The sequence below is a fragment of the Acomys minous genome (assembly GCF_964271855.1).
Source record: "Acomys minous genome assembly, chromosome: 3".
NCBI classification, from domain to species: Eukaryota; Metazoa; Chordata; class Mammalia; order Rodentia; family Muridae; genus Acomys; species Acomys minous.
The window spans coordinates 41,579,145-41,606,951 of NC_140485.1; the positions used below are offsets into that span (position 1 = coordinate 41,579,145).

The window sequence follows — 27,807 nt, forward strand, 5'->3', positions numbered from 1 at the left end:
AAAATGCAATCATAGCACACTTCCGGGACCAGTGAAGCATGAGGCTGCGTTCGAACACCTTTGGCATCCATGAGGAAGCGCCCTAAGTCACTGCTTCACTCCTTGGGTTAGTAAATCTTCTTTTCTTTTTGAGGTCATGTCCAGACTAGCGGTCAAACTTCTGCCCCTCTTACCTCAGCCTGCCCAAGTGCCTGAGAAACAATTTTGTTACACCATACATGGAAAGAAAATAAATTCAACTTTCTAAATATAAATCTCTCCTGTTACACAAGTTCTCAGTTGTTAAGTTCCAGCAGCAACGCAAAGCTCATGTTTAAAATTCCAGGAGAGGTAGAAATAACTTCCCTGGTAGAGAAGGGCGTAAGGAAATGTGCTGTTTGTGTTTTCTTAAGTCAAGCGCGAGAACAACCATACATGTTACTGATCACAGGAAAAGGTGAGGCAGGGGATGGAAACGCAAGAAACCAATTTTACCAAGGCTCCTACCACCCCCCAGAGCATAACCAAGGGTTCCCAGAGCTACAGATGATAGACAGTTGAAAACTTTAACTGATTCTAGGTAATACACAGGAATTCATAGGAATACAGAAATTTCAGATAGGAACCCTTAATAGAGAGGAAAAATTAACCAAGAAAAAGTAGATTTGCTTTTTAAATACATTTGTCATATAAATCCTTAAGAAAACTGTTTATAAACAATAAAATGTCTCAGTTATCACTAGATAAGCATTAACTAAGGAATGGTAAATTCAGGAAACCCCTGTTTTTATGTGTTGTAAGTGAGTGGAAGAAGCAGAAAGTCTGGGAAGTACCCACTGTGGACGTGCCCTGCAGCTCAGGCTGTGACTGAATTTCTAAGTACTCCTCAGGTAAAGTTAGATGAAACGGCATTGCTCTCCTATTGCAGTACATAATTGTGTACTGCACACATACATACAATCATCCACCCACATAATTGTGGAATCTATGCTGGTTTTACTTGCAGGGACTAGCCAAAGCAGTGAATTTAGAAACAGACAGTTAACAGCTTGTCTCTGATCAAGACGTACAAAGGACGTGTTTGAAAGCACGTTATACAATTTCTGAATGACCTCCAGAGACTCCCTTCCCCACTCCTCTCCCTCTCAATCCATCTCCCCCCCCAGCCCCCCAGGGATTAAACCTGCAGCCTTGCACACACCAGGCAAGCACTGTGTCACTTAGCCACACTCCAAGGCCCAACAATTTCTTTTAGATGTTGTATCCCATAGAAATTGGGGGTTAAATTACAGAAATGTGTCAATGATTGTTTATTTACTTATGGTTCACTAGGTTTAAAATACTCAGCTTTAAAAACAACTCAAACTTGTGGCAAAAGAAGATCTGTACAACCCTGGTGCCTGTGAAAGTCATTTACAGGAGCACACAGTACCACTTCGTGTAAGAATACAGTGTTTATCCAAGCTATAATTAAATTCTTGATTTTTTCTACAAAATGCTTGAAACGAAAATTGTATAAACTTCTTTCTAAATTGTATTTCACGGGTTACAAAATTTTAGCCACTTACCTTTTGAAATTTCTTCAACTTTTCTACCATTCATATCATAAATATATCTGGCTGGTGAATCTAGCTAGATTCATTTTCATTGTGAAGACATCTAAAACCTACACAGGATAAAGTAACCTATTATGTTAAGCTCTGGTTAAACCTAAAATACTTTTAAATGATTTCTATATTGTTACTCTAATTATATTACAAAATAAAATTTGTTAATTTCTAAAATAATTCTAACACATAAAATTGAAATGAAATTTAAATTGTTAGATTTTTAAAAAAATATATACAAAGATAATTTTAAAAAGAATGAAGAAAGGAAGGACAGAAACAGGAAAAAAGAGAGGGAGAGATGGAAGGAGAAAATAGGGAGGCGGAATAGGAAAGGAAAGGTGGGAAGAGGAGGAAACAAGCTGCAGACAGCAGACTGAGTAGCTACAATGATGCACGGCAGAACATTAGGGCTCTAAAGCATGCTCACATGGCTCTTTTTTTTTTTCAGACAGCATTTCTTTTGTAGTCCTGGCTGTCCTGGACTCCATCTGTAGACCAGGCTGGCCTCGAACTCACAGAGATCTGCCTGCCTCCTGAGTGCTGGGACAGATGTGCACTACCACTCCGAGCGCCACATTATTCTTGATACTTTTTAACCTCACCATTTATTCTACAAAGGTAAGGTGTTAATTTTCTTAGCTTTTACATTCTTTGTAGAATCTTATTTAACCCCATCACCTTTCCTCACTGGACTTGCTCTTCCTTGTTCACTTTCCTCACAAAAGTCTAGGTCTGGGTGGACCCTGCTGTCTTTTTCATGTGCACACTAAGAAGCCTGGTGCCACTGAAGATGTCACACAACTAAACGCACCAGCATGATCACAGGCCTCAGCATCCTCCTTAGTCCCTAAGCACTGCCCAGTTACTCCAGTTTCATTTCCTTGTGGGTATCTCTCTCACTTTGCACAGTGTATCTTTCCACCTGTCACCCACCCATCTGTTATCTCCACCAGGCTTCCCTTTCATCCTGGTCCACAGGGCTGTATGAACGACGCAGAAAACTGAAGCCTCATCTTCATGCTGCTAAAGCTATAGGCCTAACTCCCTAGTACCTCTCCTCCTCCCTCAATGATGTTGTAGGCATCCCTTCTCTATGCAATGCAAATATGCTTTCAACTGCGCTTGTTCTTGACATTTTAAGCAGTGTAAATTATCCACCAGTTCTCCCAAGCATTTGCAATTACTCTTTTCTCATTGGTGCTCATGATTGTTGTCTTTACTGTCTGCTAATTAAATTGCTGCCATGTCCCCCATGTCCCCGGAGCTATTCTCCCCACTTCAGTGGAGTGTTGCACCGAGCTACCCATGAGCTCTCTTTGCATTTCCTTTTGTCTCATTAACTCTCAAACCATTCCTCTTGCTTTCATTTTTACCAAATGGAGCTTTCTCAAAGACTACCTATGAGGATAAGGATGTCTCTTGACTCTCACTTACTTGAAATCTGAGCATCATTTGATCACTTGTTCTTTCTTAAACACCATTTTCCCCATTTGAGTTAAGACACGGCAATTCATTAATTTTTCTTCCACTTCCTTCTGTAGACTTGTGACTCTGTATTCACTACAGTTTTTCAAGATAAAACCCAGGCCTCTATCTTGCTGGCTCTACTTTTGCTCCTCCTAAGGCACTCTTAAGCTAGGGCCTGAAAGCCCCATCTTTCATTTATACACTGGCAACTCCTAAAGAGATATATCTATCCCGAGACTGTCTTGTAAGCTCTAGGCTGTGGAATATCTTCTCAATATCGCCATGTATGTGAAATAGACTCCAGGCCAATATATGCAACACTGAATACTATTCTTTCTTCTTCAAGACTGGCACTCTAGAATTCCACATTCCAGGGAAAGGAAACTGTCTACTCACGGATGTAAGCCGGAAGCCTAAAAGCTATCCTCACAATCCACGACATTTTGTTGTTTCTCATGCCACATATAGCCATGTGATTATATAAGGCCTGTCATTCTCATCTTCTAAAGAATGTACAAGTCCTTTAGTGTGAACTCTTACACCCTTGTGTTGTTGCTAGGACAATAGTTAGCTAATAGTTGCCTGCATCTACTCTGACGTACTCAATTCATTTTCTACCAAACATTAATGTCATGTATTCAAAATCATAAATCCACTTACCCTCCTTTATTCTCCTAACTCAAATCCTTTAGATGACTTTTCTGGGCTTTCAGATGTCAAGGAAGAAAAGTCTGAAAGCTTTCTACAAAGTCACACTCCTCCATCATTGGCTGCTATCTAAACCTGAGCTTTCAGGCTTGTTTGCCAGCTGATGGGAATTTAGCAAGTGGTGGGCTTTTGAGGCTTCGGTCTAATAAACTTCTTAATATCTTGATGATTAATCAGAAATAGAGTTTGGCTGGAAGAAACACATTGCTGAGGACATGTGCTTGCAGTTGTAGCTTGCTCTAGCCCCTTTCTGTAGTTACTTCCTTCAGTTTCCCATTTGTATTAAGAAATATACACATTTCATTTTATATACTGACAACTCCCACATTGATACGTTCATCTTGTGACTATCTTCTACACTTTAAGCTATGTAATACCTATTCAGCATTTCCCCTGCCACATGCTTCCAGCACTGTGCCACTCTGCCTGACTGTGGGGCAATAAACAACAGACTATGAACTAAAATAAACATTGCTCCAATCAGGTTGCTTGTGTCAGGTCTTACATCATGGTGATGCGGGCTGACTGACATGCACACTAACCTTCCTTCTCCCAAAATGCATCTTGCTTACTCTGCCAAGAAGGCTTTTCATGTGCTGTATTCTCTGTTGAGGTGCTTCTACCATCACTGTTTTTCTCATCTCAGAAGCAGCTCACATTTAATATTTTTTTCCAATATCTTGGTCCTGCTCCAGACTAAAAGCATGAGACAGCAGTGTGGTTAATTTTGTTCATCCCTATATCTTGGGCACTTGGTAGACATTAGTAGTCATAAAAATATTTGGGGTTAATGAATGAATGCAGTTTAGTACACATTATACCTAATTCAACTCATTTTATCCTTAATCTTATCTTTTATAAAGATTCTGATAAATACTATTTATAAAGGTTCCAACCAATTTTTAAAAATTATGCTATAAGTAAAGGATAATTCCAAAAGGCTTGTTTTCAAATAAAACTAATTCTTTTAGTGACAGCACATAGGCCTGCTATACTATTTTTAGGAAATAAAGTAAGAATGTATCTTCACATTTATAGCAATACTGTTGGGTTTCCTTCTTAGTATCTGTTCTCTGCCACTTTCTGTTATACAGCACAAGGTTTCTTTAGGGATCTACTCTTCCCCTTTTTGACTCAATCTGAAACAAGGAAGGCTGCAATTATTTTCACTGGTCAGAGTTACCATGCTGTAGTGCCACGCCCACTGACAACAGATGATTTGGGGATGGAGACACAATCCAGTGTGGGCCAATAAGACATGCTCCATGCTTGAGAAGGGACCTCAAGAAAAAAAAAAAGATTCTTCATCCATAAGGAGAAGGTGGGTGTCCTGACATAACAGCAATTGTCTTATTACCAACATTGGGAAAGCTGCAGAGTCCAGAGAACCAGGCAAGAATCCCATCATAACCATGTACAAAGTGGTCCTACTTATGGATTTCTTAGTTCCTTTTTCCTTTTGCCTGTTTTAGTAACAATTCTTTGTTGTGTGACACTAAAGTCACATAAATGTTAGAAAACAAATTGAAGAGTTGGTGTATGTTTCTCAGATGATGGAAATTGATTAAGCTGACTCCGTTCATATTTGTCCAGCAAATAGATTACAACAGCATTACTCTGCAAATCTATGAAGCATACCATTTAATTATTTAATTAGGAATCCAGGGAAGAATTTAGAATAAATTTAGCAGAGAGAAAACTGTGAAGATGAATCGATAATTATGAAATTAATTCTTTGAATTACTAAAAATATTTCACCTTTTGCAATTAATTGTACATACTCTAGTATGTGCGCAGGGATAAGTCATTGTGGATTCAACTTATATATCCCTGATGATTTTCAAATTTTATTTACTCATTCACATATTATATCTCAACTGGAGTTTCATCTCCCTCCTCTCCTCCGAGTCCCTCCCTCATCACCTTTCCTCTTCCCCTAACCCACTCTTCTGTTTCTCTTCAGACAAGGACATGCCTCCCAGGGATACCAACCAAACATGGCATATTAGGTTGCAGTAAGAATAAGTACCTCCCCTCATATTAAGCCTGGAAGATGCTACTCAGTTGGAAAAAAAAGAGTCCCAAGAACAGACCAAAGAGTCAGAGACAGTTCCTGAGGGAGACCTCCTCCCCCTGTATATGCTCATAGGGTATCAAGTATCTTCTTAGTAACCTGCTATCCTTCCTCTGAGTGCCACCAGGTCTCCCCCTCCAGGGGACATGGCCAAATATGAGGCACCAGAGTACGTGAGAAAGTCATATTCCACTCTCTACTCAACTGTGGGGAATGTTCTGCCCATTGGCTAGATCTGGGTAGGGGTTTAAAGTTTACCTGTACCTCAGGAACAGTCATAGGGGAGGGGAATAAGGGGAAAATGGGAGGGAGGGAAGAATGGGAGGATACAAGGGATGGGATAATCATTGAGATGTAACAAGAATAAATCAATAAAAAAACATTTAAAAAAAGAGTCAGAGACAGGCCCTCTCTCAATGTTAGGAGTCCCACAAGATGACTAAGCTACACAATGTAACAAATATGCAGCAGGCCTAGGTCAGTCCCGTGCAGGCTCCCTGACTGTCAGCTCAGCCTCTCTGTGATCCCAGGTTAGTTGATTCTGTGGTTTTTCTTCTGGTGTCCTGGCCCCTCTGGCTTCTACAACCCTTCCTCCCTCTCTTTCACAGTATTTCTCCAGCTCTGCCTACTGTTTGGCTATGGTTCTCTGCATCCGTTTTCTTCAGTTGCTGAATGAAGCCTCTCTCATGACAACTGGGTTAGGCATCAATCCGGGAGTATAGCAAAATATCAATCATTTCATTGACTTTTTAATGATTAATGATATAGAACATATTTGTCAGGTGCTTTTGACTGATTTTGGTTTTATTAAAATCTCATGCACTTGTATACAGAGATAGAGATGGGGAAGAGAATCCCTAAGGGGGGACAGCAGAATAGAGCTAAAAGAAAAACAAGAAGGGGGTATTATATGGTATGGTGGCGAAGATTAAATTTGAGACAAAGAAAAGAGGATTGGGAGATGTGGGTCCAGGTTGGGGAGCTTAACCAAACTGATGGTAGTATGAGAAAGCTGTATGGAAACCTACTACCTTAGAACCAAAATAAAAAGCATAAAAGAGAGACTGAAGGAAGTTATCCTCATGATAGATAATGCTGTCGAGAGGCAGTTGGTAACTAAACGAAGTTCCCAGTCCCTGGGAAGTTTCTCAGCAAAGACTCAGAGGCTCCCAAAACAATATAGGCTCCTGTCAGTTCTCTGGCTTGTCCATTAGAAGATAAGATCACGTTGCTAGATGTCTCACAGCTCAGTTAAGCAACGCAGAGGAAGCAAGCTAGAAAAGAAATGGAAGTCTCCTTCTGCTGTCTAGCTTTTGAAGTTACAGAATGCTTGGCAGGTTGCTGGAGGAGAAAAAAATATCATTGGTCTTATCTGGATGTGAAGCTATGGGCCAAAAAAGCCAGCACATTGGATAATATGTGTCCACCTGTGCAATAATGGCAAAATTGTTACAGGGATAACTAGCTGCCCTCCTATTGGATTTGAAGTTCATACCATAAGAAGGAACTCATATCTGACACCACAAGACAAGTTAACAACCCATGCCCAGCAAGGTTATAGACCCAAGTACGGCAACTAAGTTAACATAGCACCAAACTATCTTCTTATTATGTTCATACGCATTTACAAAAACTGCCCTCAGCTTTAATAAGATGAGCCTCTCTTTACAGTGAACAACATGAATGCAGAGACTCATAGATGCTCAAGATGCTGAAAATAAATGATGGTTCAGTGTTCAGCCCTAAATAAAACAGTTACACTATGCCCTCTAAGGCTCAGGGAACACAGCAGGAAGGGGGTCAGGAAATATGTAAGAACATGAAGATACGGTGAAGGCTACACAATGCCATCCTCTAGAGTCCATATAACTGCCACAGTCACAAACTCACAATAGTTGCACTGGGACCACCTAAGATAGGCCCTATCAACAGTCATAAAAAGAGGAAGACTTAGAGGGATGCTCCTGTCTGCTCAACTACTGACTACTGCTGGGTTCTGGGAGTGGAGAAATCATAGTTTCTGGTTGTGGAGTCACTCAGAGATACTTCATAAACTCAGTGGGTTACAAAACAAACGTGAGAGAGTTGTAGATAGAGGGAGGGTATACAGAGGTAATAGAAAGGTAAGAGAGATGAGGGGAGAGAGTGGTCAGTATATATTATGTACATGTATGAAATTGTCAAGTAAAATTTAAATTACTAAAAAAATTATAAAACTAAATCTCCTACATAAGAAAACCTTAAGTTTATTTCATATGACTAACATTTTAAAAAGTAGAAACCACAAAATCAGAACAGTAAGAGTAAAGAAAAAGGATATTTCTAAAAATAATCCAACAAAATTCCCAAGAGACAAAGATACGGCTTTTCACACTGAAAAGATAATCACTCCAAATAACTAGCAAGTTTACAGAAAAAAAAATGTTTCTCAAGATCTGAAAAAATTACCTCCTGCAATTTCATCTTTGGAAGGAGAGATGTGTACATAACGAAGTAATAAATATGGAGGGGACTCTCTTTGTAGACCAGGCTGGCCTCAAACTAATAGTGATCCACCTGCCTCTGCCTCCCAAGTGCTGGGATTAAAGGCATGCACCACCACACCTGGCATTTATTATCCATTTTGAAATAACTTGCTCAATGATGACAACAAACGGAAGGGACAGTTTTGTTGTTGTTGTTTTGAAACAAGGTTTCTCTATGTTATTTTGGCTGTCCTGGACTCACTTTGTAGACCAGGCTGGCCTTGAACTCACAGGAATCCACCTGCCTCTGCCTCCCAAGTGCTGGGACAGTTTTGTTTATATACAAACTTTCATCTAAGAATGTGTACCATGTAAGAAAACAGACTGAACTCAAGATGCTCTCTAATCGAGCATCTCTCTCTCTAAGTGTGACTACATTTTAACAAATATATATATATATTTCTTCATTTTTCAGCATCTCTGGGGAAAATATTACAACAGACTTCACAATTTGCAGTATTGTCTGAAATGCCTACTTTTACTTATAATCTGAGCCTGCAGGTAAAAGGAAGTAAAGCCCAGACTTCCTATGTCCTTGATAGGTGCATGTCATAGTTAGTGTTACTATTGGTGTGATGAAACGCCACGACCAAAAGCCGCTTGGGGAGGAAAGGAAATAAATTTGGCTTACATTTCCACATCATTCATCATCAAAGGAAGTCAGCATAGGAACTCATGCAGGGCAGAAACTGATGCAGAGGCCATGGAGGAGTGCTGCTTACTGACTTGCTCACCATAGCTTGCTCAGCCTGCTTTCTTATAAAACACAGGACCGCCAGCCCAGGGGGTGGCAACCAGTCACAGTGGGCTGGATCCTCATTGATCAATCTTTAATTATTAAAGTGCCCTACAAGCTTCTCTTCAGCCAGACCTTATGGATGCCTTTTCTCAGTGGAGGCTCCCTTCTCTCCAATGACCATATCTTGTGTCAAGTTGAAAAAAAAAACGTATACAATACTCTTTACTGACTATAGTTATAAAACAACCATATAAATGAGAATATGAAATCATTGTTACGATAAAACTTCCTAATAGCTAGTGAGCCATTCATCTGTTTTGAGCAATATCCAATTTAAAACAGCTCAATATAATAAAAGTATGTATAGTAAAGATGGACACCTATATTGAGTTCACAGTAAGATTTTCTACTAATAAAAATCATTTTTATTAGATGTGTATTTATGAGTCCTAAAGACAAAAAATAGAAAATATTTACTGGGACTCTGCAGCAACTGTGTGAAGGGAGCACTACTATTATCCCCCCTTTCAGGTGATGGAATTGTGTCCCAATGATGTGCAATAATCCAAGGCTTCATAATCAAGGGGCAGCGAAGCCAAGATGCAAATCTATACATGATGCTTCTGTCTCTAGCTCTAATATATTACTAAAGAATTATAGCTGCTATTATTACTAAGATAATTAAGGTTCATGAAAATATATATCTATAAAATAGGTCTTCAAATTCTCTTTAGTTTCTTGATATAAAAGATGATATCTGGAGTTCTGGAGAGATGGCTCAGTTATTAAAAGCAAACACTATTGGGAATTAACACTGAGTTTGGTGCCCAAAACCCATGTCAGGTTGCTCACAACTGCCTGTAACTCTGGCTCCATGGAGTAAATATCTCTGGCTTACACACACACACACACACACACACACACACACACACACACACACACACACACATCTTCAAAAAATTACCCAGGAAGAACAAAAACCGAGGAGACATATGCTTATGTGGCAAGTCATATTTAAACTCTATTGTCAAATTTGCTTGATCATTATATAATTTTCTCAAGTCTATCCACATTTATTTCTTAAATGTGTGTAAAGATTTTAAATGTAATTTCAATATTTCAGAATCTACTTATTCTTTCAAGGACAACACAATTCTTTTAGGTTTTATGCTAAGTGAAGAGACAGTGTGATATTTGAAGCTATGGTAGACTAGCTTCAATTAAGTATCTTCTAGAACACTGAACCAGTAGAAACTTCTGTCTAGTATGAATGTAATGCTTTACTGGGAAAATGGCCAACTATGTTGTCTAAGTAAAAATCATTCTTTTCTTATGATAATTCATGTTGTTAATACTATGAGTACATTTCTAAACAGGTGAATACTTCAGCTAATATGTAAACCTTCTTCATATTTCAGTTTAATATTTTAAGGAAAATCAATATACTTCAAAAGCCATAAGCTTTGACAATTGGTCCGTATTTCCATTTTAGTACCAAGTTGCCTTTCTCATTGTTTCCTTTGCCACTGTAATGTCATGCCCATCCTGCCCTGTGCCATTCTTAAAGGCCAGAACTCGCACTGCTGTCTTCTGAGTAAGTGTCCTCATCCTTCTGGAAAGGACAGGCTTGGTTTTCTGTCTTTTGACACCAGTGGGAAGCATTAGCCCATGCATTGTCCAAGATACTTCCTTCGTTAACAACAGATGGTCTAGAAGATAGGTTTTTTAAAAATGCAGTCAGTACTTGGCACCAGAATTTAAAGATGGACACACCACGCATCCCTTCGCCCTGTTTCCTATGTCATACACACTGGCCGATCTCCATTAGATGCTGGTTTTCTGAACTGCTACCTTCAGCTTCTCCAGCTTCCCACTAACCGTGACATAAGCTATAGCAAGCTGTCTGCTCTGATCGCCTGCATAAATCATCATTTCTGAAGGGAACAGATGTTCAGGGTATGAAAGAGTAATACCACAATTTAGTCCTAATTAAAATTCACCTTAGCATGCCTCTGTCCCTGATCACATACACCCGGCTTCAAGGGTCCATTGAAAGGGTCCAGTGTCCTTTGCTACTGTAAAACAACATGAGACTGATCTCTTGTGTTCTTTCCTTTGGGGAAACTCTGTTTCTTCTCCAATATGTTTTCTTTTGCTGTTGCTTTAAAGCTGGTGACCTTTAATCAGTGACCTTCCACAGCCCTTCTGTGAGGAGCAGGGAGGCACTTTCTAAACTACTTCCCTGAAAGTGAAGAACGGCTTTTCATTAACAGTTTACTTTGACCTAGACATTTTCAAAGACGTGTGCGGGGATTTCAGTTTCTAACTCCCACTAATATTAATGGGAATGTAGGTAAATTACTATGTAAGGCTTCAAAACCTATATGGGTAAAAACAGGAAGGCAGCATATTACATAGTAGGTTGCTGTCAGTCTTCCTCTCTTTTTAAGAGGTTTCATTTGGTAAATAAATAATTTAGCTGAACCATTTACCCTACTTGTGCACTCAGGTTTTTTTTTTTAGATTCTATTTTTAAATTACACATTATATGCAACCGCAATGATGCTTCTTTCATCTATTCGTATCTTTACTAATGAGAGAAATATGTCTATTTATATACAGCTAACAATACCTAATTTATGTGTTCAAACTCTAAATAATGACTCCCTGACTCCTCCAAGAACCTTCCCCCTCCCTACCCACCCAACTTCATGTTTATTTTCTTTCTCAAAAAATAAAAATAAACTAAATTGTAAGCATCTGTGTCTGTCTGTCTGTCCGTCCCGCCCCCCCCCACACACACACATACATGAACACACAAAGATAAAAAAAAAATTCATGGAGTCTGGTTTTTGTTGACAAACTAACACTGGACATGGGGCCTGCCCAGGAGTGTAACTGATAAGCCCAGTGACACTCTATTGGAGAAAGCTGATAATGTTTTTGTGAGCAGGTATTGATTGCAAATACCTTCTTGGTTAGAGATGAGACCTTATATCCACTTCCCCTTCTGAGCACTGAGATTTAGTCTGATTTGAACCTGTGAAGGGCTTGTGTGTACAATCACAGTTATATATGTATTTTTAAGATATTTGCACTTTCTGGTTTTATGCTGATATTGATAAACCGGAAAACTCAAGCTTTCGTTTGTTTTATTCTGTCTCTGCCTCCTAGGTTTTGGGATTACAGGAATGCCCCACTAGAACACAGTCAAAAATATACAGATTTTATATAACTAAAGTAAGTAAAATTAAATTTTAAAGAAACAGTACCAAGGGAAGTAACACATGCTAGTGCTTTACTGAACAGGCGACATGGCGGAACGTCAGAGTAAGGACCTGAAGCCAGGATCGCCAGGATCGTCACAGCCTACATCTCAACACACCTCTGGAACTTTCGGGGGAGATCTATTTGGTTTTACTTTCTGTAATCTGGAGGTAGGTGTTATTGTCTCGGCTTTGTGGATGGAGAGAATGAGACTAGGACAGGATACCCAAGCAGATCTTTGCGGTATATACAATAGGTAGATCTGAGAAGAGTCTCGGCAGGATGACTGCGTGGCCTGCTTCCCTGAGTGTTGCATAGGAAGGGCAGAAGTCAGGGCATAGGAAGTGCCTCGAGTAACAGGGAACTCTAATGAACATGGTCAAATTTCTCTTGCATCATAGCACTTCTCTGTGTTACATGCTTTCCCTACTTAGCACTATCTAGCTCTAGATTTTATTGCAGGACTATATATTATAGCTAATATACTAATAATGTATACTATCTAGCCCCTTAACTGCACAGTCACTATAAAAGCTGCTGTGACTCTTACAGATCTTTAGGTCTCTAAGCAAGAAGAATGGGGTGGCTCGATACAGGGAGGTTCTCAATCTCAGCAACTAGGGCCATTTCCACGTTTTGTTGTTGTTGAGGGCATTCCTGCATGTTGTACACTATTTCACGGCTTTCCCAGCTGCACCACACTTGGGGTTCACTATCAACCTTTCTTTTGGGGCAGCTGAAAATGTTACTTGTGCTTGAGACCAACTCCAATAGCAAACTTTGAGGTAAGCGCCTCTACAGAGGGGCAAGGAGTGCATATCAGTGCACATGCCATGCTCTTTGCTGACGCCTAACTACGGTGAGGCTTTTCCCTTCCCCTCTCTATTAGGCTATAGCTCTTGAACTCCACGTAGCACCACAGTCTAGAGCCAGCTTTCATTGACCTCTTCAGGTTTTCCACCTGTGTGCCTCTTGTTGTATTGAACTTCAGCATCTTTGCATACGCATGCCTACTAGACTTTGAGCATGTCTAGGACAAGCAGTATGTTTTGATCTTTGCTGGTGTCTGTTAGGTAGTAAACAATATACCTGCTGTGTATTTAACAAAATAAGAACAGGTTCCTTTCTGAGAAGCCAGCATTATACACAGTGCATGGGACTCTGCAATGCCCAACAATTATCTGTGAAATACTCATCAAATATGTTAGATCAGAGCATGTATATGATCTCAGTAGATACTGGGTTGACATTAAGCAGTACTTAGAATTTAGATATTGATTTTTTTTCTTCATAAGTTGAGAAAAAACCTACACTTTCATACTCCTGATTAAGCACTTTATTATTGTGGTTTTCTTGATATATCATGAAGGATAACACAGCAGAAGATGAAGCAAATCCACCCAGAAGCTCAGCATACTCTATACAATGGCTTCAGAAGTATACAACTTTGGGGCTGAAGTAAACATTAAACATTATTGCTTTAGAGGCTGGGGAAGCAGATGAGTTGGTTAAAAAAAAAAAAACACTTGCCCTACAAGCATGAGGACCTAAGTTTGGATTCCCAACACCCACAGAACAATGTGAGTAGTGCCTCACAGTTTAATTTCAGTATGGAAGAGGGGAAAAAGGATGACCCATAGGGATTGCTGAGTATCCTGCTCATACAATTGCTGAGGTGCAGACTCAGTGAGAAATCCTGTCTGAAAAGAGTAAGGTGAAATAATAATTGAGTAAGGCTTGGTATGTCAGCCTATGCTCTCGCTATTACATGATAATTTGTACAAATATTTATTGAGTAAATGTACATTGTCCATCCCCCATTCACTCCCTGTTATGGACACTGATCTCAGAAAACTGAAAAAAGTTATTTCTCAGTCTGAAAAGAGGAAAAGATCTCATTGTGTGGAAGCTAGTAGGTCAGAAGTAGGCAAGAACTGAGGAAGCATGGGGTAGACGTGCCTCACAGAGCTCTGTGGGAAAAGACCTTCAGACAGAAGATCTGGCAGCCTTCAAACAGACACATTTAAGAGGGGAAATAGAAATGTAAAATCTAGGAGGATAAAAAAGTGTAGGTAGAGGCTGAGTCACATGACACGATGAGAAGACTGAATACAATACTGACCAAAGACAGAAGAGTGGTGGCAAGCAGCAACTGGATCTGTGCCTTGTATGAAGCACTGAGAAGTGCCGTATTGCCTACAGCAGGCCCTTCTAGATTTTTGACAGAACTGTTCAAAAATTCTTCCATTGAATTACTGAAAAGTCATTTCCTGACAGGACAAAGCTAATGGGGACAGAGAAAGGAAAGAAAAGCTGTAGGAGTCTGTCACAAAAAGTAGTCCATGGATCTCCTATGTGAGAACAGAAAACCCAGGGAACCTTCTACTGAGAGACATGAAGTGATGCATTTACCTCATAGCTCTGAAGACATGACTTCAAATCAAGAGATGTGTTCAAAAAGCTGATGGCAATAGCAAACATATTACATCTAAAGTCAAGAAGAAAAAAAGAATAAGCCTGGTAGGTCTGGGGAGCTCAGGAAAGACCTGACTTAGATTTAGGCCTGCTTGAGGAAGCAGACACTGGGAGCGGACGCACAAACAAAAACCCGAGGTGACTCTAAGGCATGTGAGGCAACAAGCCAGACTGACTCTTACACAGGAATCTTAATTCTATGCAAGTCTAATTCCTAACATCCATCTTTCACTGACTTGTTCAAATTCAAAATGTCTCAGTTCTCAAGGCAAAGACTGTGTGCTACCTTTGTAAAAATTAGAAGCTGGAGGCTAAAGAGATGGCTCCATGGTTAAAAAGCACTTGCTGCTCTTCCAGGAAATCTACCTTTGTGTCCTTACACTTACACTGGGCAGCTCACCATCACATGTAACTCCAGCTTGAAGGAACCTTATGCTTTCTTCTGGCATCCAATGACAGCTGCACACATGTGGTACACACACAGACACAAACACACACCACAAATACAAATTATCTTTTAAGGAAACAATGCCCCTTGAATCCCTTTACTCCTACTCTACCACCTCTCTCCCATGATGGAATTACTAAAGGAACAAGTTGCAGCTATAGGTCTCTCAGCATGAAGCGACAGGCATCCCAAAGGATATCATCTTCTGTTTCTTGCTTCTAATAATAATTTTAAAACATCTTTGCTATACGATACTTTTGCTTAAGATACTATAAGGAATGTGAAGAGAAGTGTCAAATGTACCTGGGTGTCCTGCGTGGGATCTGCTCACTGTGTACAGGCAAGCAGGTTGCTCTAGGAAGGCAGGCTACCCTTCTACTGTGACCTCAGTGGCTCACCATAGCTCATGCAATCAGTCTCTTATACACACTTACATCTGGCCAGGCCCTGTGGTAGAAAATGGCAGCGACCAAGGCAACTGTGGTCTCTACCTTAGGCAAACTTGGCCTCGGGGGAAATGGCAAGCCTTTCATCAATACTTAAAATGTGATGATTGCAAATATGATAAAGACAAGAGGGCACTAAGCATGCAATGGGGATGTATCCCACCACAGAGGGCCTATCCCAGAGAAGAGCCGGGTCACACATCACCCCAAGCTGAGCATCATCAGCTAGAACTTTAGCATGCCCTTCTGGATTGCCCAGGCTGACTTCATCTTCTCAATCCTCCTGAGGTTGCCAAGTTCTAAGGTTCCAGGCTTGCCCCACTGGGCCAACCTTGGGCACTGCTTGAATCTCTACACTATCAACATTGTTCTCAGCAGAGTCTCTGCTCTATATGGCCAACTGCCAGTAAAAGGGGGCCTCTTGCTTCCTTACCACTCTCACTGAATTTCTAGAAGCACCTACTGGCTTCCAGAACCATGGTAAGCACACATGTGCATTTTCAAGTTTATTCTCTACCTACAAAAGGAAGAATTTTAAAATATGTTTTTTGAGTGGGTTTGATGAGTTGTGGTTGCATGTTTGTTGAGATTATCTTCCTGAGAACCTCCCTCCTGGGAAGTTAAGATCCAACCATGCAAAGATGAAGAGGTAAGTGGGCTCCAGTGATGACTTAAGGCTTAGCATAAGCTTGCAAAACACTTAGCCAAAGGAAGGGCTGCCAGGGACTAGGAGGCTGTAACTGTTCATAGACATACTTTACTCAGATAATTCTGTGGCCCATCCATGGATTCTATTTTATTTTGAACAATCCACACCTAATTTTAATTGTTTTATTTTTTATTGGATCATAAAAAAGAAAGTACTTTACAGTCTGCTTGTGTTAAGAGATCTATCTATATAATTGCATCTGTTCAATTCCCTCTTTAAAATGGAAGTGTGTGCTATAAAATGAAATAATCCTAAGTGGTCCCCCACATTATAATTTTTCATTTTGTATGTGCCAGGCAAAATAAGTCTGCCTTATTCTGCCACTGGAATAACAGCAACAAACTTGGAGCCTCAATTCATAAAACCTCCTAAAAATCTTATTATTACCAAAAAAAAACCCTCATTTTTTTGTGGTTGGACAATAAACTTGGAGACAAATGAATGCTGTGGCTGTGAGGCGGGTACACATAATGTCATTAAATATGAACAAGCACATCATCTCATGAGTACAGGATGAGTTTATAAAATAGAAATGCTCTGACAGTAAGAAAACATACTGCTACATTCAATTACATCATCTGCCCAGAAGACAATTGCTTCTGTGTTTGGTAAATAGATGAGATCCAGGTCACATTCCTGCATTGCCCTGCGTTCTGAGTCACTCCCTCTTCTCCAAATCCTTGAGCTTTGTTTCTGCATGTTCTTCGGTGTCATCATGTATTGCTAAAGGCATGACGGCTATATTTAACTAATAATGACAGTGGTTGTCACTAGGTTTTAACTCAGTAACACCAGTTTGACACATCATTTGAAGTATTCTTCAATTTAAATTTGATTAAACTCATAAACATCCCATCTACTGTGCCAATCAAAATGTTGACATCCTCTCCCTGAACTTTTCCATGAACTTTCTTCAAATGAATTACAGTAGCTGAAAGGTAAGAATCATGAACACATCTTACAGTGCGACTCTTGGAGCAGTGCTACTGGGCATCTTTAGAAAAGATCCTGATTTTTACCTACACCTCAGAGAGTGAGAATTCAAAGCTTCTAATTAGACTCCCCCATGTCATGTCATATGTGCAACTGCATGGTACATATTTTAACTCAGTTGCATTTATTTCAAGATTTCAGATCTGGCGAATATCTTGGTCTTAAAATCAAATACTTATGACAGGTATGAGAGGCTTGTAGAAACAGGCAGAGGACAGAAAGCAGCTGAAGCACAAGGCCATTGTATTTTCAGCACCGTCCACATGCCAAGTTCTCACATGCCTTATCACAGTTACTTCTCACACCCATGACATGAGGTCTGTTTCATTATGCTCAATTGGTGGATGCGGAAACTCAGGCTTAGAGAGATTAAGTGCTTGCCCAGGTTTGTGGTGTAATTTGTTTTCCTGGCAGTGATAAAGAAAGTATAAAGGAATTATCGTTGTTGTTTTCCTGAACCTAGCCAGCCAGCTATTCCGGGAAAATAAGAGTGGACACAGTTCTGATGAAAAGTGCTGGGATTGTAGTCGTATTTAAATCATGTTATCCTCAATCTTCTATTTGCTACGTCCCTCTATTTTTTGCAAAGGATTTTCAGACATTTAGTTCTCAGGCAACTTACTTTCATTAGGAAACTAATGAAAATACCCAGGGACTTTAAGGTAGTATTACCTCCATCCACAAGTAAACATCAGAACAGCTTGCCAGTCACACATGAGAGATGAGAACCGTGTAGATCAAGTTACTTCGTGTACAGTGTTCTTCCCACTGAACCACAGTGTGTGTCTCACATCTCTCCTAAATATCTGAAACTTCAAAACTAAACAGTTTAAAAGGCAAACCACCTGGAAGAGTAACTATCAAACACATAAATTAATTCTCATGGAAAGTAGGAAAGGGGGCGCAGGCAAATTTCATTTCAAGGTTCCAGAGAAAATGTATCCATTGTAGAATTTTCTTACGTTATTTTTGTGATACTATTTATTATTATTATCATAAAAACCTATTTTCTTCATAGCACTTACATTGTCAACAATTACCATATTTATATTTATTTATTATTCATTTTTTTTATCTCCTCTACCTCATTATAACTAAGGCTTCAGTATTCACGCTAATTTTCAAGTCTCAGATGCATGTCTGGAACATTGTAAGAGGGACACAATAAGTATCTGTTGAAATGTAACAGAATGAAGGAAGTCTCCCGCTCACTAACACCTGTCCTTCTACTTTCTTACACAGGGAACAATGGGGTTTGGGGTGGAGAATTTTCTTCTGAGCTTCCTCAGCTGTATTTGGGGAACCAAGCTCACTTTCTGCGCTCACCCATAGAACAGTTTGAGGTGATAAAGACAATATTTATAATTCTTCTGAGTTACTAACCTAATGAGAACTAATGTTTCTCAGAGTTCTTTGCAGAGGACAGAATAAAATTCTCTAAAATGTTTGAGTTCGAGTGTGGCTCCATATCTAGAAATTATTGGATTTCTAAAAAGTTAGCATGGGCTTGGGTAATGGCCCAGTTAATAAAGTGCTAGGCAAGCAAGCATGAGGACCAGAGTTTGATCCCCAATCTCCATGAAAAAAAGCAGCCACAGTGGCTCACTTGGAATCCCAGAACTGGGAAGTAGAAACTGGTGGCTCCTTCAGGCTCAGGGGACAGCCAGTCTAGCCAAACAGTTCTGCGGGAGACCTTGTCTCAAAAGCCAAAGTGGAGAGTGACTGAGGAAGACACTTGACATGGACTCTCTGTTCTACATACACATACATACATACATACATACATACATACATACATACGTACGTACATACAATTTTGAAGTTAATATCATATTTATATCATAAAATGTTTATGACATATTATGAAATTTTCTCATAAAATCTCAAGAATGGGAGCCCATAATCTAAGAAATGATTTACATTTCAACAATACCCTTGACTATTTATGCTAAATAAGGTTTTGATTGCAAATGAGTAATAAAACAACTGGAATTACACAATGTTGGATTTTGAAAACACAGATAATATACTCTTGGTCTGCAACATTAGCTCAGGCCTGCGAGTTCTGAGTGTATTATACTTAACGCACATTACCAGGTATTAGATACACACAAACTATCATTTAGACTGTGTGGGTAACAATAAATTTGCAATTATTTACTAGAAAATCATGGTTTCTTTATAAGCACACAACTCAGTATGAGTCAGGTATTTCTCAATGACTTTTCATCTGACAGTATAAGAGATGCTTACACACACACACACAAAAAAAATATTTATTAGATATTTTAAAAGTTGGAATGAAAATCTGGTGTGGTGCACAAGTGTAACTCCAGCACTAAGGGAGGCAGAGGCAGGCAGATCTCTGTGAATTGAAGGCCAGCCTGGTCTACAAAGTAAGTCCAGGACAGCCAAGGCTACACTCTGTCTCAAAAAACCAAAAAAAAAAAAAGTTACAATAGTAAAATGTGTGAAATATATGAGTATAGTTTTACACTCAGCTATCAAAGGTAGAATCTTTTTCTATAATGCCATTTTCCTACTTTCAAGTATATGCAGCTAAGAGAGAGATAAAATAAACTAATGATCTCATTTAACATATACACTATTCAAAGAAACAGCAAAAAGACTATGAGAAAACGAGCCTCACTCTGCATTAAGGCATGGTGACCCTATAGGTGCATGTCACAAAGCCAGTGTTTGTTTTGGCAGAACAAAGCAGCCATTGGAGTCAAACTCACTACACGTATAATGAAACAATAATGCATGATTCCAGCTTCATTAAACTAATGCATTTTTTGAAAAACAAAATATGACAGAACATTTCATTATTGACGCAGATATGAGAAAAAGTGTTATGCTGTTATTTATAATGTGTCCTGTGTGTCGTGGAATTGAAATATTTCCAAATCATCAATAATTAAAATGATGAGAATCCATCATTTCGCTGACATTTACTTCTACATGAAAAGCTGGCCTGTTTTAAATGTGCTCACACATATTCTTGTCAATCACAAGCTGTCACAGCGAATTATTTCATTTTGTAGATCACACGGCAGCTAGCAGAAAATCTCCAGGTTTAAATATAGATCTTAGGTGTAGTACCAAGAGCGCCTTTCATGGGTGTTTTTTTCTATGACTACATCTTACAGGAAAAGGTGAGTATTACCGATAATACTCACCTTCACGCTCCTTAACAAATCTCAGGGCAGAAACGAATTGCTATAAATGATAATTCTGAGAGCTAAAAAGCAGAGTACCATATAAGGGGTAAAAACACAGGACTACAAACTCTTAGAGACAACCCGAGTTCATGTGATAGAACTTGACCTCATCCTCTTTAAGATACGCAAGTCATACCAGGGCACTCTGTGGCTTTAGCAGACATTAAGTAGCTGAAGTCTTACAAAGCGCATGGATCCAGGAATTTTCTCTTCACTAACACCAGTCAGAGGATTAGGAAAAACAAATATAATCTAAACAATATAACCATGAATCTGAGAATTTGTTCAAAAGCCTCTTTCAGGAGCTCATTACTGTGTCTGCCCAGCTCTGACATGGTCGTTAATAAATGTCAGAATAGTCACATGACGGAATTATAAAAGCTAGTAAGATATCTTCAGGAATAGTCTTCATACATTACTGTTTTTCTCATGGTTTCCATCTCTCCCTCCCTCCCTCCCTCCCTCCCTCCCTCCCTCCCTCCTCTCTCTCTCTCTCTCTCTCTCTCTCTCTCTCTCTCTCTCTCTCTCTCTCTCTCTCATCTACCATCCTAATCTTTCTGATCAGGCATTCAATTAAAAGTCAGGAACTAGTCTAATTCTGCACTTTAACAGGGCATACTTCCAGTAAGTCTTGATCTCGTCTTGATTTCTAAGTGACCCCTGTGTGTTCTGAAGTGTGTGGACAGCTCTCTTAGTCTCTCAAAGGAAGTGAGAATGGCAGTCAGCAATGATACTCAAGGGGACAGTGAGCAGTGTAAATCACCAGAGACCAGAGATGTGCTGGTGGCTCTTTTCTTATTAAATTTGGAATTACTTCCCATAATGGGCAATTTTCACTATCTATACTGATCTCTAAACCTGAGTTATAAAAATAAAATAAAATATGGAAATAGAATTGCCAAAATATTACACTGACATATTTGACCTTCTTGTGGGATAAATAAAATAAATTTTTTTTGGGGGGGAGAATCCACTTGATGTACAATGTTAAATAATTTTTCTACTACTGAGTATTCATATTATAACTTATAGACCTCTTAAGCTCTGCAAAGTCCTGGACCTCTAGTCTCGTGTCAGGACTAAGCACACAATAGGTACCCAATACAAATACTTATTGGCTTACTTTTGTATTGAACTGAGGTAAACTGAATTTAAAGAAGAGATGAAAGAATTATTGAAAAATAAAAAGTAAGTAAATGACCGTTAGTCCTTACTTTCATCTCCTCTGATCTAGCTAGTTTCTGGCAGGCACATAGAAATCTCCCGTAAGCCACTGTGAGAGTGAAATTAAGTTAAAATAATGGCAGGTCACTGACTCCAGCGCCTCTGTGCTGACTGCTCTAGAAGGCACATGCAGATGGGAAAGCTGTGCCCCTAACACTGACGCTAGCCAGTTGCTTTCCCGCTTGCCCTTAGCAACGCCTTGCACCTCCTCATGTAAAACTTGTCTTCTGTTTTCAGTGTCATTCAGACATGCTTTATTTTCACATTATATCTGGAAATTAAGCATCACCATGTGTGTGCGTGTGTGCGTGCGTGTGTATGTGTGTGTGTGTGTGTGTGTGTGTACAAACATATATTTACATTTATGTTCACACATTTAAGGTAACCAAAAGGCTTATCTGTAAGCATTATTAGATGGTGATTTTTCCCCTATTATACTTTTCCAACATCTTTTTAACAGACATGTGATGTGCTAGTCTGTGTCCAAGCTCACCTACAATTTCTTCTCTCAAAAGACAAGACACATCTGCCACCTGCTCTGCTCCATGTCCCAGTAACAACTGTCGAGCAGCGTAAAGATTGATTATCAGTCAAAAACCATTGCACAACACCAGATTTTGGTGGGTTAAGCTTGCTGATCCAGCAAGAGATGGTGTGAAATTTTCAAGAGTGTGTGCCAACATTTTGGTGCTAAAGGAACAGCAGTGCATGTCACAATGAAACACAGCCAAAGATGTGCAAACAAAGCAGAGAAGTTGTTGTTGTTGCTGTTGTGGTTGTTGTGGACTTGGCTTTTAAACAGGATAAAATGCAGAAGGGAGAAGAAATTAGCTTGTACATTAAAAAGCATCCACCAAGAATAAGATGTGACGTTATTATTGTATGCATACATGTCCAGGGTTTTTTTCCTCTTAGTTTACCTACAAATTATCTTTATATATCTCTTTTTTATATTCTTGTTCACTAGAAAGCTAGCATTTCTTATCTGTATAACACTAATCAAGGATTTTGATGAAAAGATCATGTATAAATACACAGGGTTTTAAAATCGTACATATTTGCCCACTACAATCATATTCTGTGTAAGCAAATGTTTCTGTGAATACAACCTAAGACAACCCCTGTCTACAGCTAAGGCAAAATCTGAAGATATGTGGATCTGCACTATCACACAGGGAGGTACAGCGAGAACTATACCAACAGCTCCCTTCACAGACACCACAGTGTCCCAATTCAGGAAACTGCTTGTTTTCTGATGGTCAAGTGTTAACCAACGTGATAAAAATTCTAGTGTCGTCACATACAATAACAGTAATGCATGGGGGCCTTCCACTGCCTCTCAAATTAGTTTTATTTGGCTTACAGCTTAGGCTTGCCCTTGCTCCACCAACTTTACATGGGTGGCAGAGAAATGCTCCTAACGCGGTCCCTGAAGCCTCTAGAGCACAGCAGTCAGACCCGCTGGATTTCTCTGTCAAGGTGGTCACTGACGTTACTTAGAGTGTGCAACACTGGATAAGGAACTCACCTACAACATGCTTGAAAGGATGTTTCTAGGTACTGCTACTTTCTTTAAATGTGTTATTTCACACTAAGGGGGAAAAAAAGGGCGTTTTCTAAAAAAGAAAATCCTCACATGTCCAAAATCTTAAATATATGGACATGGGTAAAAAATCCTGACCAGAAACGGTCTGAGATTCTATGTATAAATACATACATATAAATAGTTAAAGGTTAAAAAAAACATAAAAATCGAGCTGTAGCATTTACATCAGAGTAGCATGTATATAAGAATTATTTGTTCATTACTTGCCACACTTTCATAATTATGTTAATACAATTTGAAAAAAGACCAAGAGGATAAATGAAAGGATGATCTTGGAAACTTTAAACTGCTTTCTGAGAGCGTACATCTAATGAATTTTGTCTACTGAGTGTCACAGAAACTAAACAGTAAATTCAATAATCTCTGATTTAATTTATTATATTTTCCCCATTTAACCTCCTGCAGACTCCCTAATGTCTATTCAGATCTATATTAAATTAAGCACCAATGCTAATGAAGGGCAATAAACGTGCTGTCAGTGGATTTTTCTTTCATTAAGCACGTTATCCTCTTACTGAGCTGTAAATGCGTAAACATTAGTTTTGTTAAACCATGCAAAAAAGACAGGAAGAAAACCATTTTTAATTGCACCCCTTAAGCAATTTATTGTGGAAGAGGGTGGTATTTTTTTTTACCTTTACATTTTCTGAATGGATCTAAAAAGGGCTCTCCTGTTGAAACATAAATGTTGGCTTCCCGGGGTATATCTTCAGATTTGAGGGCTTCCGTACCATCTGCCAAGAACACTCATCGTGCGGCCATGTTCAGATTCAGTTTGTTTGTGCACTCGCTGCAACTAGAAGAAAAAGCAGGTAAGATAATGTAATGTACAAATAAAGAAGCATGTACCCACACAAAAAAAAATAGAAGAAATAACAGGTAAGATACTGTAATGTACAAATAAAGTAGCATGGACCCACACAAAAAAATGGAAGAAATAACAGGTAAGATACTGTAATGTACAAATAAAGTAGCATGGACCCACATAAAAAAATAGAAGAAATAACAGGTAAGATACTGTAATGTACAAATAAAGTAGCAAGGACCCACATAAAAAAATAGAAGAAATAACAGGTAAGATACTGTAATGTACAAATAAAGTAGCATGGACCCACATAAAAAAATAGAAGCCCAGCTGAGTCACATGTCAAGTTCAACAACTCAATCAATGCTCTGATTGTTTCCCAGCAGTTGAAAGTATGGAAACAAAAAATCAAATCAAATGGTAAAAATATCTTATTATTGTCAGTATTATTTATAAACATTCTGTGCATTAATAACTTCCTAAAATGCATAGCCATTGTATTTGTTTAATTAATCTGCTTACTTACTAACCACAGTGACTTTAAAATACCAAAGTAGTAAATTTTCTGACTATATAAGTAATGTACAGATTCAGATTGCTAACAAGAAGCTTTTAACACAATAATTATCTTTCTTACTTGTTTGTATTTTAAAGAGATTAAGAGATAAAAAATTGAAAATATTGGAATATTAGTGACTAAGGTGATGGTTGGTGCAGGAACTTTGGCAAAGGCTGTTTCAGCTCCATTCTTGTAAGCTGTTACTCTAATGACTTTTGATTAAAGTTTATATCTCTGTGACAATCTTTGGCAATTATGGGGTGACTTAAAATTTAGAAAGGACTCTGATACTCTACAGGAAACAATCGATAAAACTTGGTGCATGTTAATCATTTAAAACTTGTTTTAAAATCCTATCTCATATTTCTTTAAAATAAGCACATAAAATTGTTCCTACAAATAAAAAGATCCTAAAACAAAACTTTTGGCCTGTTTAAAAGTATCTAAGCATTCAGCAGGTGTTTGTCAAGACAGTTCCTCTCTCAGAATGAATCATTCTGCTCGTTTTACCAGTAAAACCCCAGAGCATTTTGATTTAGATTATGTACATGAAGAATTAGGGCCAGTCAGACACCTGCCACATTCTGACAGCCAAAACAATAGTAGGGTCTTAAGTCCATGGGCTATTAAATGGGTAAGATTTTCCACAAGTGTTTATGCTTATGAGAGTTCTTTAATTTTTAAAGGATATGAGATTAAAATAGGCTTATTGTGATGAAAACTTGAATTTAATCTTAACTCTATTGCCTATATTTTTACAATTTCAAATTGTTTGGGGGCAGTCAGAGTGGAGAATTCTAGGTTTCATCTTCAGTCAAAACTAGTTTTGTTTTTTTGTTTTTTGTTTTTTTTTAAAATTATCTTGGTAAACTGCCAAAAATATTTTATTCAGAATTCTCTAATCATGTTAATTTACAAGGCCATTAAAACAAAGTCAACATTTAAAAATAAAAACTTGAAGTTAAAAACGACAATATACCTTACTATTCAAACATCTAAATGCAATGGAAGCCTCAGTGCCTCAGTTTCTGTTTTTACCACATTTTCTTCTTCCCATTAACTCTCAGGTTAACAGTTTATGATAATCTGAAAATGTATATACCAAGTGGTTTTATAAATTCATTTCAGTGTGTTTCTGTTCCAAAATATTGGTTAAATATCAAAGGTACATATTTCTATTGTAAAATAAGTATCTTGGAAGCCGTGTTCTTTTCATTGGTTTTCATTGCCCAGGTTGTAGTTCATCTCATGTGTTCTAAAATGTAATTAGCAACAGTCTGACTCCAGTGTTTTCAAAGTAAAAATCCAATAACAACAGAAGACAGAACCCCAGCCCAAATGATACACTATGTTTTAATGTCTGAAGCAGTCAATGGAATCACTATAAATTCTGCTCAAATAAAAGAGCTTCAACAGTTGGTTAAAAAGAACAGCGAACAGCTTTGATTACCTCAGCTGACCCACTGGCACACTGACAGGTTTGTTTCTCTTGGATGCCAACATAAAACAAGAATTGTTTTTACTCTTGGATTTATAGCTATCTGAATTTGATGGTTCCTCCTGGCTGTGATCTGATGCTGTTTGATGTGTAGAACAATCTTAAAGGCTTGACCCTTCTGATACAGCCGCTGAATGCAAAAGTCTGTTGGGGCCAAACTGAAGCTGCAAACAACTGTCAGTAGTTTTAATAACAGCTTTGCCTGGTTTGACATAAACTCCCTAAAAGATACAGCATGTGGAAGAGTACAGTGAATCCTTTGTGATGACTTATTAACATCTACCATGTAATAAATTTTTTGGAGCTATTGGCTGGACAAAACTGCTAGTCGACCAGGATATTGAGGCTTGTAATACTCCCAGAGGAAAGGCAGTATTTTCAACTTCCCTTTATGCTTCAGAAAGGTTAAGTAAATAAACATGTCATCAGCAGATACAGGGCAAAGGTTTGGACCCAAGCCTGTCCTGCCAGTGAGCTTCCTTACTCTAGTTAAATTATATAAATTTGTATAATGCTTAAAAAAAACTGTAAGAATTTGTAATTTTTTGATTTACTTTGTTAAACATGAACAATCTAAGTATTAAGAAATATGTAGAGTTAAAGAGATGTGATATGGTTCTTAAACACACAGAACTTACAAATATATATATGCACAGAAATATAAGCACACAAAACACATTTTTTTAAGGGAAAGTGACTGAGTGGTACTAGGATGGTTCAGTTATCCCAGTTTGCCCAAGACTGCCTGAGTTCTCAAAGAAACTAGAATAGGTCACACATGCCCCAGTTTTCAAGGTGAAAGAGTGGCATTTAAATAAACAAGAATGTGTAGACAGAAAACCCTATGACCTGGAATGATATGGAAATAGAAAGTCATATTGGTGAGACAGGTGTAGAGTTTGCTGGTTTCCTGGGATTGGACAAGTTTCAGGATACTTAAGAATACTCAGATGTGAGAAGATGAAACACATAAGATGCTATAGTCTTACACAGGTCTCAACCATTTGTAACTGGGACTATCCAAACATCTACCAAGTCAGTCTCTCCATTCTTCTGGAATGACGTGCATATTTAAAAGGATTCTCATGTGTGTGTGTGTATGTGTGTGTGTGTGATACAGCTAGTCAAACAATGGCTGTTGACCAATAGAAGGTCCTAGAATCCAGTCCTTCAGTCCACAAGGCTAGATATCTCAGCTGGTCTTCAGTATATGTCAGAATTCCCAAGACATGAGCCCTAATATCAGCAAAGGAATAGACTTGCTAATGAGAGTGAGAGTAAGCAAGCAAAGAGACGATATGCTTGCTTTTTTCATATCTTTTATATAGCTTGCCAGCAGAAGGTGTGGCCCAGATTAAAGGTAGACCTTTCTACATCAAAAGATCTGAATTAAAGGTGTAATTTCCCACCTCAAAGGGAAGAAGAGTCACTCTTTTTCAGGGAAGTGGCTA

General features: G+C 38.7%; 1 protein-coding gene and 1 pseudogene across 2 annotated transcripts in view; both read right to left on the reverse strand.

The window, feature by feature from the left end:
• LOC311593908 (doublecortin domain-containing protein 1-like) overlaps positions 1–27,807 on the reverse strand; it is a 226,987-nt gene that overhangs the window by 166,396 nt on the left and 32,784 nt on the right. The window lies entirely within an intron of this gene.
• LOC311593129 (doublecortin domain-containing protein 1-like) lies at positions 10,591–26,642 on the reverse strand (annotated as a pseudogene). Its single transcript has 4 exons — positions 26,309–26,642; positions 24,997–25,150; positions 24,130–24,290; positions 10,591–10,811 (listed from the first exon to the last, which is right to left on the reverse strand). The product of its transcript is annotated as a doublecortin domain-containing protein 1-like (transcript).